Source organism: Dermacentor variabilis, chromosome 3, assembly GCF_050947875.1.
Source record: "Dermacentor variabilis isolate Ectoservices chromosome 3, ASM5094787v1, whole genome shotgun sequence".
Classification (NCBI taxonomy): domain Eukaryota; kingdom Metazoa; phylum Arthropoda; class Arachnida; order Ixodida; family Ixodidae; genus Dermacentor; species Dermacentor variabilis.
In genome coordinates this window covers 214,060,080-214,072,100 of record NC_134570.1, presented here as the reverse complement: position 1 = coordinate 214,072,100, position 12,021 = coordinate 214,060,080, and the positions used below count along the sequence as shown (strand labels likewise).

Genomic DNA, 12,021 nt, shown 5'->3' with positions numbered 1-12,021 from the left:
CCAAATTTGAGTTTCTTTATGTGCATCGCCTACAAAGAAAGAAATTTGATGATACGGTAATCACTACCTAAAATTTATGTACAAAAAGGTTTCTGAGAATTATTTTTCTTTCTTGCAAAAAGGTGGAAGAATAATTATGCAGAAACTCTACTGGAATTGTCTAAGTACGAATTAGTATACCCCCAAATTTACCTCGGCTCACCCCCAAATTTAAGTTGGCTCACTTCCAAATTTCATTTGGCCCACCCCTACTTAGGCTTTCCCAGGCATTTTCTATGGAGCTCTATGTATCCCTATGGGTATGCATAAATCCGATTGCATGAGTATTCTATCTGATCGCTCTTCTTTTGTTTCAATTATTCTTTATCACTTGTAAAGGTATCAATCATCTACATTTACACTATTATAACGATTAAATGTCTGTCCTTCACAAATTACACATTTTTGTGCAGACAAAAGGCCACTGTTCAAGAAGAACAGGTGCTCCAACGGAAGCGTGGCGTGCCTCGCTAATGCTGGGCCACCGCTAGGGGACGTACGCGACTAGGGTTTGGGGGCCAGACATTCCCCGGCCACCGTGCCGAGAGTGTGTTTTGCAGCCCGTGTTTTTTAGAGTGCCGCTACTGTTTTTTAGCGACAAACCTTAAGCCACTTCCTCCATGTTACAAAATTTTAAAATGAGATTTTAATTGCCGAGGCACTTGGCTGCCTTCTCTAAACAGAAGGGTGTAGTATTTATTTCCCTGCAGCACTCACAGTTCATGTCTTTTGCTTAATCCGCAAGCAACTTAATTTGCTTTTGCTACTTGTGTGTTCTTCTTACACTGTGTACGAGGCATTACACTTTTTGTGTGACGGATAGTACTCGCCAAAGAATGCTTGCGCATTACAATCCCAGCTTCTTCGCGTGACCATGCAATAGAATATAGGCAATACCAAGCAGCATTTCAAAACTTCATTATGGAGCACAGCACTGCCAAGTTTCCCTTTATCTGCCTGCATATATGTGTGCACAAAAATTTACTCAGTAAGAACAGCACCATTTCTTCAAAACATGTAGTGTGTTAATTGTTTGCTGCACATCGCTTACTAAGCACATGCCATCCTTCTGCAATGATGCTTGCTGTATGCGTCTATGTTTGCCGACTGACTGCACCATTGTTTTCTGAGAGCATCTGTGCAGTGCACTGCCTTCGTTCCCATGCCACTCCTGGCTGTACACGTAATGCACGAGTGAAGCACATAGCTTGTTGAGCCAGTCTGGCGACTGCAGGCTGCTTTCATTCCTACAACTGGTGCGCACTTGGACTGGTCCTGCCTGCTCTAAGTGGTGGCAGAGAACAGTGGAGCATGTGGTTTATACTTCTGGTAAAGACGTGCAGCATGCTTTCAACACTGTTACGCACTAGGCCACTTGTGCTGCTGAGCAGATAGGTGAAGATGCTTATCGTGACAGGTTTAGTGGAGCTAAGTGACACAAGCAAGCCCATCAGTGGCTATGTTCTTTGCTGAGGCAGCCATCTCGTTTCTTCACATTTCCTATGTAGGCATCCTTGCACCCGCACTGAAGCCAGAATCATTGGTAGAGTGGTCTCCACATTTCTGTAAAGGCAGAAGATCTGCTGCGGCACACTGTTGTGCCAACCACATTGCAGGTCAAGGCGCAGATTATATTTTTGTTGCTTTCTGTTTGGGCCCGTCTCATTGCCAACGTGATCATCTGGCCCGTGACATCATTGATGTGACTGGGGAATGCACTCCACAGTGAATGAAAATGCATCACTGAGCCGATGCAACATTCGGAATGGGCTAGACCACTTTTTGTCGTCCAAAAGAAGAACAGAGCACTGTGTCTCTGCAGGGACTACTGGAGTACCATCAATCTAGTGGCAAAAGCATCCTTGTACTTGCTACTGACATCCTGTCTTCAGCACGTTTTGTGGTGAAAAAATCTTCAGTACCTTGGACTTGGCCCAAGCCAACCAGCAGTTGAAGGTGAGCAAACAAACTTATAAGTTGCTCACTATCAGCACAGTCGAGGGCCTCTACAAGGTAAACAGACTGCCATCTGGCATAGCTGCAGAACCAGCAATCTTCCAGAAATTTATGGAGTCAACACTTTATGGAATTCCAGGCGTTTGCATCTATCTTGATGATATCATTAGTGGCACCTTCGCTGCAGAGCATGCAGCACGCTTAGAGCTTGTTTTCGAGAAGCTAGCAAGTGTTAACCAGAGCATCAGCAGGGAAATTTTTTTTTTCAGTGCCAGGAGCGAAGTTTCTCGGACACAAGATTGATTCTAAGGGTGTCCATCCTACTGAGAACAAGGTGCGAGCAATCAATCACCAAGGCACGAGCCAAACCTAACAAGCAAGAATTGCAGTCATATTAAGAGCAATTAACATTGTACGATCAGTTAATACAATGTCAGGCTACTGCGGCCAACGATTTATACTGCGGGGTCCTTGAATGGAGTGGGGTCCTTGAATGAATAGAGAAGGTACGTCAGGCCCAAAGGAAAACTAGATTTATTATGACTGCATCAGCAGGCGCCTGGAGCACCGGCGAACCCAAGCGTGAGCACATGAAGCACGAATCTGCATGCCTCGACTGCTGCAACAATGGCACCACCTTGACTGAGGCACAGCTGCTACAGTGGACTCCGCCCGAGAGATGATGTTGTACTGACGGGCAGTGGAGCCCATGAGACACGTCTTGGTGCAACAAGTGGATGTGCTGTTGCATGCGCCACTTGTACAAGGTAATCGGTCGAGTTGACGGGCTCGTAGCTGGTCAAAGTAGTTGTACTGACAGGTTGTCAGTATGGGCTGGCTTGAGGCATTCAAACACAATGGTGTCTGGTCGTCCATCAATGTAAATGGCAAAGGTGTTGCCACAGCATTCCAGCATAGGGTAAGAGCCCAGGCAGTGCAGTTGAAGGGGTTTACCATGGGCAGACTGTTGCACAAAGACCTGTGCTGCCACGTGGTGTCGTGGTGAGAAGAAAAAGATGCAGTTGATTGAAGAAGCTGGCCGCAAGTTGTCGACCTTGGTCTGTTATTATAGAAGATGAGTAACCAGAACCCAAGTAGACAAGAAAGCTGCCGCAGTGGTAGGCGTTGAGGTATGAGGGATCGGTGTAGCTTCCGGCCATCATGTGTGCCTGTCGATGCAGGTAAGGAGGTAAAGATGACTTTGGCAGGGAGGAAGTGGACCGACAATGTCAAGATGAACCTTGAACCGGGCGTCAGATGGAAAGGTCTGATGGAGGGACAGGATGACAGTGCACCTTCATTCGTTGGCATGGTAGACAGGGACGCACTCAGTCCCACACTTCAGCGTTACATTGAGGCCAGAAGAGCGGTCAGAAAGGGGTTTCTGCAGTGCCATAATGCTGGGATGAGAGAGGTTGTGAGCAGCTTGGGAAAGGCAATGACGCAGGTGAAGAGGCATGAGTAGTCGGGGTGAGCCAGTAGAGGTGTCACAGACGATGGTGAAATCGGCAGGAAAAACAATGTCTTCAAGTTGCAGTGATGTGAACAACCGATGGAGAAGGTTGCTTTCCATGTCATTGCGTTGCTGGCGAGCTAGAAGTTCTGCATCCAAACGAGGTGGTGTACAGGTAACATTGCTAACAGCATCCATGCGACTCAGTACGTCACCAGGAATGTTTTCTGTGACCTTGACATGCTGGAAATCAGTTGCAAATTTCGAGATGGAAGAAAGCTAAAGTATTTCTCTCTGAGTGTAGGTCGAGATTGACCGCATAGACGAGAGGTTTGTGGTCAGTAAGGATCACGAAGTGTCGACGCTGGAAGAAGTGGCGAATATGCTTTATGGAGAGGTAGGCAGTTAGGAGATCCAACCCTAAGTCACTGTACCATGCTTGTGTCAGCTTGAGCTTCCTTGAGAAAAAGATGAGAGGCTGCCATGCTTCATTAGTGTATTGCTGTAGAACAGCACCCACACCTGTGCTGGGCACATCGGTCATGATGGAGGTTGGCGCCTGATGGCTTGGGGTGTGCAAGCAGCGAGTTCTTGGCGAGCGCAATTTTTACTTTAGTGAATGCCTTGGTAACCTCTTCAGTTCACTGCAAGATCAATGACGCCAAGAAACTCCCGTAACTTTGTCACTGACTTGGGCAGAGGGAAATCATTGATAGTGCAAACTATATCTGGTAGTGGCTTAATACCAGAAAGGCGGACCAGATGTCCAAGGAACTCAAGTTGCTACTCTCCAAGTTGACTCTTCATCGTGTTGATCACAACCCCATGGCCTGCAAGGCACAAGAATAGCATTCTGAAATGCTATTCAAGAACTTGCAATGAGCAGGCCATACATATAAGCAGATACGAAAGGAAGCCCTCGAGTGACCAAGTCTAAAGACCTTTGCAAGGACTGGCTGGCGCTGCTGCGAAGGCCAAAAAGGCATCCAAACAAATTCGAGGAGGCCAAACAAGGTGGTTAAGGCACTCTTTGGTATATCGTCTTTTGCGAAAGGTAGCTGATGGTAGGCATGTACCAGGTTAATCTTCAAGAAGATCATCGTGCAACCATGAAGTCTTGGATGTTTGGGAGAGGATATCTGTTGGGAACTGTTGTTCTGTTTAGTGCACCGTAATGGCTGCAAGGTCGCCAGTCCCGAGTTTTCTCAGAAGGCACGTGTAGTGGATGCATCCAGTCGCTGTAAGAAGGTCGCACGCTGCCGATCTTGAGCATGAGCTCGAACTCCGCTCTCGCAGTTTTTAGTTGTTCGGGTAGTGGCGTGCATCCTTACCGAAACGGCTGTGGTACCAGCACACTCCGGGTGGAGTATGGGAGCGTGCATGGGAGGCAGGTCTGCAGCAAGAAATGCTGGTGTGCCTTCAACGATTGTGACAAAGTGAAGAGAGCCAATGCTCTGCGACACATGCAATGCATTCAGGGTGGTCACAGAGACTGTGAAGCAGCAACGGAGTGACAGAGGAGCTTGACAATGACTGGCTGCTCACAGGAGTTGGGTCTTAAATGAAAGTGAGAGCCGAGACTGATGATAACAGTGACTTCCATCACGCTGTCAGCCAAAGAAACGAGGTCGGGTCCGCTGATGTTACCAGTAGGAGCAAGGACCATATGCACATTGTTTGGTAGGCGCCGCAGGAACAACTCGCGTAGAAGTGCATTGTCTATGTTAGCTGTACTTGGGCCAAGCAATGAATGCAAGTGCCGAAAAAGTTGCGAAGGCTTACGATCTCCGATCTCTTCTATGGAGAAGAACCGTTATAGACGACTGCGTGATGACAGCGCCATGCGCTGTAGCCATGCAGTTTTGAGATAGTCATGTTGTAAAGCAAAAGATGGTGCAGACAAGATGTAATTAATTTTGGCTATGGCAGATGAGGATAGCACAGAGACGACCAAGTGGTACTAGCGCAGCTGGGTGCAAATGCCAGTGACTGAAAAGTGGGATTCCGCCTGGAGGAACCACATTGCCGGGCCCTGGTCACAAAACGCCAGCAGTCGAATGGTGACACAGGCAACTTCCATGGCGTCGATGGTGCCTTGGCCCTCGGCGAGTTGTGTTAGCTGCTCGGTTGACATGGCCCCATAGAGACGTAGAGGAAACGTTTGGGTCACCACACCATAGGACTTTAGATGGAGTGGAGCAGAGCGTAAAGAAGGGATGTCAGGCCCAAACAAAAACTAGATTTGTTATAAATGCGGCAGCAGGTACCCGGAGCAGGCAAACCTCAGCGCGAGCTTGTATGCACATTTATGCTGATGCGATGATGATGCTGCCTTGATCAAGGTGCAGCCACTACAATATCAACTCCTCCAAAGAAGTTCCTTGGACTGGGTCACCACGCCATCAAAAGTCATTTAAAGCCCTAAAAGAGCTTCTCTGGAAGTGCACTGTCCTAAGGCACTATGACGAGAGAAAACCCTGCTGCTAGCCTGTGATGCATCACCATGTGGAGTAGGTGCAGTCCTCTCCCAAGCTCATGACCAAGGATGGGAAGCCCTGATAGCTTTTGCGTTGCACACTTCATCACAAGTAGAGAGGAATTATTCCCAGATAGATAGAGAGGGGCTTGCCATCATTTACACAGCTGAACGTCTTTGCCAGTATATTACTGGCCGAGAAGTGACCTTAACTCTCTCTGTACCACGTCTATTGTGTATCGTTAGCCCGCTAACGGTGGTTTGAGATGCCGCTTTCGAGACTTTCTGTGCCGCACATGGACACACTGTGCTACCATACGTGAAGGAGGAGAACTATATTTTTATTTTCTAAGCAGTTTGCTTTTTTTCCACCAGGCGGTGATTTTTTAATGTGCCTTGAAGTTTTGTGATCCTCAAAGTAGAAATAAAAAATGGCTGCCCCCTACTGAATGCTTGAAAGGCCACTATCGAGACCTTCTGCACCACTCATGGACGCATTTCACCATCGGACGTGAAGGAGGACAACTATATTTTTGTTTTCTGAGCAGTTTGATATTTTCCCAAGAGGCAGTCATTTTTAAACACACTGCAAAGTTTCGCGATTGTCAAAGTATAGGAAGCAAAAATAGCTGCTTCTGGGAGCGACGCGCATGCTTAGAAAAATCGCAGATCTTGTGATTCCACTGCGTTTGCGGCTCATTTTATCGATGGATCGAGCAGCACCTAGTTTGAGGATGCTGCCCTTTCGTCGGACTTAGACTCTGAGGGTGACGACGATGCAAGCCAGCCCAGAACATCAGCAGCCGCAGCCCGGCATGCCGAATTGTAGTGCTTGCAGTTAAATTTTTGTAGTGGACCACCTGTTCAATAAAAAAATTTTGATTTTTTAGGAGATAGTGCTCATTAGATGCCAATACATTTTGTATCTCATATTTTTTACATATTTTTCTTAGTAGATACAAGCGTGTCTTTGCAAAATTTGCTGAATGTTATCCCACAATCTTGATTTGAGCAATTTGTCTTTTTTGTGACCTATATCTCATCAATAAAACTTTTATGCATCAAAAGTACATTCATTCTGCTTTTTTGTTATGTATTACATAAAATATTCAGTGCAGTAGTCCCTTCAGAAAAAAAGATGTGGTGTAACCTATGAAAAACACCTATTTCGCCCATGGTAGTGACAGAGTTAATAACTGATCACTGACCCTTGTTGGATATTACGGGTCCTCAGAAGGCAATGCCACAAACATTTTCACTATGAATTATGCATTGGTGCATCAAGATGTCAGTGCACAACTACAGGCTTATATACCACACTGGAAAGAAGCATCAGAGCGCTAATGCAATCAGCCGCTTGCTGCCAGACACCACAGTAGAAGAACTGCCCCTGCCTGGATATATACTCCTAACAGTTGACATTGTAGCAGCGTCAACACAGGAATGCACAATATTGGAGGAGGTCTACACAGCTGTCCAAGGCAACATGCACAGCATCAAGGATGATCACTTCAACACTTATCGCAAGCGAGCTGCGAAGTTGAGCACTCATCATGGCCGCACTGCTTTTGGATCACGAGTTGCGATTCTAGTAGCACTTAGCGGACATGCCACATTGCACACATCGCTCCTTCATGTAGGCCATCGAGAAATTTTTGCCATGAAAAAGTGTGCCGGGAGTTACATGTGGTGGCCTGGTATTAACCACAACATAGAAATAATGGTTCGAAATTGCAAGCCTTGCCAAGGCAACCACAAGCCCCTATTCCTGAATGGGGAACACCAGAAATGCCACGGTACACCCTATTGAAGGGTCTACATTCCCGGTAGTGGTAGATGCAAAGTGGCTGGAAGTGAGAGAAATGGGCAAAGCGACATCGGCAACAGTTATTGACGCTATCCGGTCATTGTTTGCAATGTTCAGTCTACCGTGCAAGGTAGTTTCGGACAACAGAACTCCATTTGTATCTGCAGGAATTCTCAAGTTTTACAGTGACAACAGCATCTTGTCTGTTACATCAGCTTATCAGCTCCTTACCAACCCGCGGCAGGCGGAGAAGCCTAGCGCTATGTGGCTGACCTAAAACATTCCCAGAGGGTCACTGCAGCGCTGCATCGCACGCTTTGTCTTCAGGCAGCACAACACCATTCTAAGCACAGCAGGGCAAACTCCAGCGAAACTGACGTTCGGACAGCTCGCAGCACTTCTCCCTGAACCTCTGGAAAAACACCTCAGGAGGAACAAAAGCTACCTTGCTGAAGGAGGCTCAATAAAAGCCAGCGCATATACTCACATACCAGTTCAACAGACAAGCAGGCTGGGTCGAGGCAACCGTACTAGAGTGCACAGGCTTGCGCTCGTGGATGTTCGACATGAGTGAAATGCGCACATCTCAACCAGCTGCATCGTTTAATTAAGCTTTCAGAGAATCCTTCTGTTGTGCACTGAACTTGGCTGCTGAGTTTAGCGGCTAAGCTGAGCACAGTCGGTGTACCCTGATTACGAAGAGTGCCACCTCCCGGGCACAAAAGTATATATCTATACTTGGGTTAGCCAGTTTCCCTTATTCTGTGTTTGGTTTCTGCGATTGCAATAAAGTGATACTTTCCATACCGATTTGTGCCGATGCTGCCTTATGATACAACCCGTGCTACATAACACTGGCGACGAGGGTCAAGCTGAAGTGAGCCACTCGACTGAAACTGCCACCATAGAAGACTAGCTCCGGTGCATACTTGTATACAATGACGACTTCCACAATACAGTGGCTCGAGCCTTTCGACATTGCCCATCCTGAATAGTGGAAGGACTATGTGCAACGTTTGGAGTTCTCTCTGGAGGTGCAGGACACTATGGACGCTGGCAAGACGAGGTCAACATTCCTCAGCTTTCTTTGCACAGAACTACAGCCATTTTTCTTCGGCATAGAGTTTGGCTTCTGCCTCCAACGGTGCTTGACACAACAAAGCAGATTTTATCTGTTCTCGGCTGTCTATGCCTTTTGGAGTACTGCGGTTTGCGCATACGTTTATGTGCAATGACACCCCCAGACATAACAGTTTTGCATGACAAAAAGTGATTAGGGTACGCACTAACCGGTGGGCACACGATGAGCCACTAAAGCTTAAGTGGACCGATAGAATAGGCTCTGTAGAGACTTGGTTTGGAACTCATCGCAGCTACATCTTCATTGCTACATTGTAGATGGGCACATATCAATCAGGTTTTACCTTATTTAGTTGCAATACCCAAGTTGGAAAACTGGCAGAATATCGACCCAGTGATGTGAATAAAGTGTAGTGCAGTACAGCAGTAATAGTACCATAAAAACGTGCCACACAGCCAGGAAACTGCTTTCTGTGCACACCTCAAAGAGAAAAGTAAGCTGCTTGCTTGCATCCAAAGAACATCCAGAATGAAGGTGCCAACATCAGTGAAGTCGGTCTCTTGGACAAAACGACGCTGTCGACAGCTGCTCGGCCTTCAGCTCAACAGCTGATGTTATCTGCAGCAAACCATGCCATTAATGTTGAAAACGTGACCCTTCGCAATAAATCTTGAGCAATACTCAAGACTGCATGATCTGGAAAATATGGGCGTGCCAGGCAACTAGCGAGAGGACTGTACTGTAATGCAAACTGTCACTAGCTGCGAGGTCAAATGCCCTGTTACACCTGCTGACAGGGCATTGCATACAAGTGAAACTCAGTCAATAGGACTAAACTGTGCGTTTTTGATTTCGTGAAAAAAAAAAAAAAGAGAATGCAAGTTTGTGTTTAAGGGCTGGCAGAGTACCTACAACAGCAACTTCTCGAGAGAGAGAGAAAGCCCAAATGGGCTCTGTTATATTTCATCAGGCACACTGCTCTCCAGGCCAATAAGGATAGAAATATTGCAATTCCACTGTACAGAATACCAAGCTACAAAAATCCAAAGATTGCTGCTGATTACAATTACACTTTATCTGTATTCAACTCAAGACTTACACATCATATATATTTAAAGGGACACTAAAGGCAAATAATAAGTCAATGTGGACTTTAAATGCCATTCATAAATCTCGCAACGCTTCTTTCGTGCCAAAAAAGGACTTAGTTTACAAGAAAATTGCATCTGAAGGATCCGAATACCTTTTTCGAAATTCAAATCTCCCGCCACCCAACTGGGGGTGTGGCGACATTGCATACGCCATCACCACCCTTTGCTGCCATCGGCAAGTAACACGGCGCCCAACAGACAATGGGCACCAAGCCAAGACAGAGCGGTGGATTTGCTGCTGCAGCTGCTTTTTGGTCAAGTGGCGTAGACCGTTTGGGCATCCCGTGACATCACATGGAATTTGAATTCTCTGCTACTTGCAGTTTGTGCGAGTTTCGCGAGCCAGCAAAACTAGCGCAGCACTATGCAATAACAAAACTGCTGAAACGCAAAAGCATGGGTGGCGCAGAGTTGAGTGAAAACGAAACCTTTCGACCGCCTGCGCCGTTGTCAAGAGTAACTTCAATTAGTTCTTTTTCTAAAAATGAAACAGAACTGAATAAGCAGCATTTTATTTAATCTTATAATACAATACAATGATGTTTTTTGCAATGAGTGTTTGAGTACTAGTGACAGAATTTAACTGAGGAGTGCTTTTGGCATTGGGCAAAAGCTTGAATGTCCCAGGGGAATCTCTAATCATGTCCTGCATTTACCTCAGTTTCTCGATTATTGAGGCCCTGTTCACGATAGTATTGACGCTTCAGAGATTCTCAAGCACTAATCTATCACTTTAGCTGGACTTAATAATTGCCTTCAGCGTCCATCTTGAAGGGGCAGCGCAATAAGACGATGACAGAAGGCAGGAACACACAGGACCAGCGCTGAACTCGCAACTAACTTTATTCGAAGGCACACACACACCTGCACTGCTTTCCAATAGTGACAGGTATGTAGAGCATGCGTTGTTGTCTCTTATACGCAACATTTTCCATCCTGACACTTGGCTGCTTTGTGTCTGTTGATATTTCAATACACACCTGCACTCTACGCACTTGCAGTGGGCAGGCACCTGCACACATAATCAGCTGCTATAGCACGCAACATTTTTGAGAATCCGTGCAGTGCTTCTCCGTTGCACTGCCATCGGTGCTGCTGAGTGGCATTGCTGAGCACGAGGCCTTGGGTTCGGTGCTGGCCACCACCCACTGCACTACAATGGTGGTAGAACCAACAAGAATTCGTTCGGGTACTTATACAGTTAAACCTCGATATAAGGAACTGCAATATAATGAACCTGTCAATGTAATGAATAGTTTAACACATAACCTCTTGTCCATAGAGCACTGCATATTTAGAACCGCAATATAAGAAAGTGTGTGCTTATACACGATTTCAGTATAATGAAATTTCACTACCGTGAAGGAATATGGAGACAATAAATGGAAACTTCTGTGAATGCAGATGGTAAAATGGTTTTATTACATGCGGCTGCTTGCAAACGCACCTCTCAAATCACGCACTGCGCAACCATGAATGACTGACGAAGGGTTGCAGTGTTACGTTCCACATACAGTTCAAGTGCAATAAGATCAGTATGCTTTAGGTGCAAGTGAGAGCTTGCGAGGGAGAGCTGAGAAGCATGGTGGCTTGATGAGCGCCGTCTTCCCGCGCGAGCAAGGGCAAAGGGGGGTGAGAGTTAGTGGTCTAAACTAGTGGTCTGTTTGATGTCTGCGTCCTACAGCGGACATCAAAACTGAAGTTGCGATCAAAGGTCAAATAAAGGTTCCTGCATTCTGCAGCACTTGGCTTATAAGACAAGCAGACATTTATTTATTTTTTATTTGTACACATGCTGCAAGAGGAAATCTACCTTTAAATTTAAGTACTGCCTTACATGAGAATATACGGTATTGACCAATGGTTATGATTTCAGATGAAGGCTCTAGCAACCGGGAGCAATGCTAAAAGCCGAGCAATACCTTGTGCGAGCTAGGGTTCACTTCAGAGACTGCGGAAAAAAGAAGCAAACCGGGGCGAAGAAGCGTCTTCAACAGGCTCGCCAACATTTTTACAGGTACTTTGTGAACAAGAATTAAAAACAATCTAGGCGTTCAC

General features: G+C 46.3%; 1 protein-coding gene across 5 annotated transcripts in view; it reads right to left on the bottom strand.

Moving 5' to 3' along the window:
* Exn (Ephexin) overlaps positions 1–12,021 on the bottom strand; it is a 197,379-nt gene that overhangs the window by 64,397 nt on the left and 120,961 nt on the right. The gene's annotated exons all lie outside the window — the stretch shown is intronic.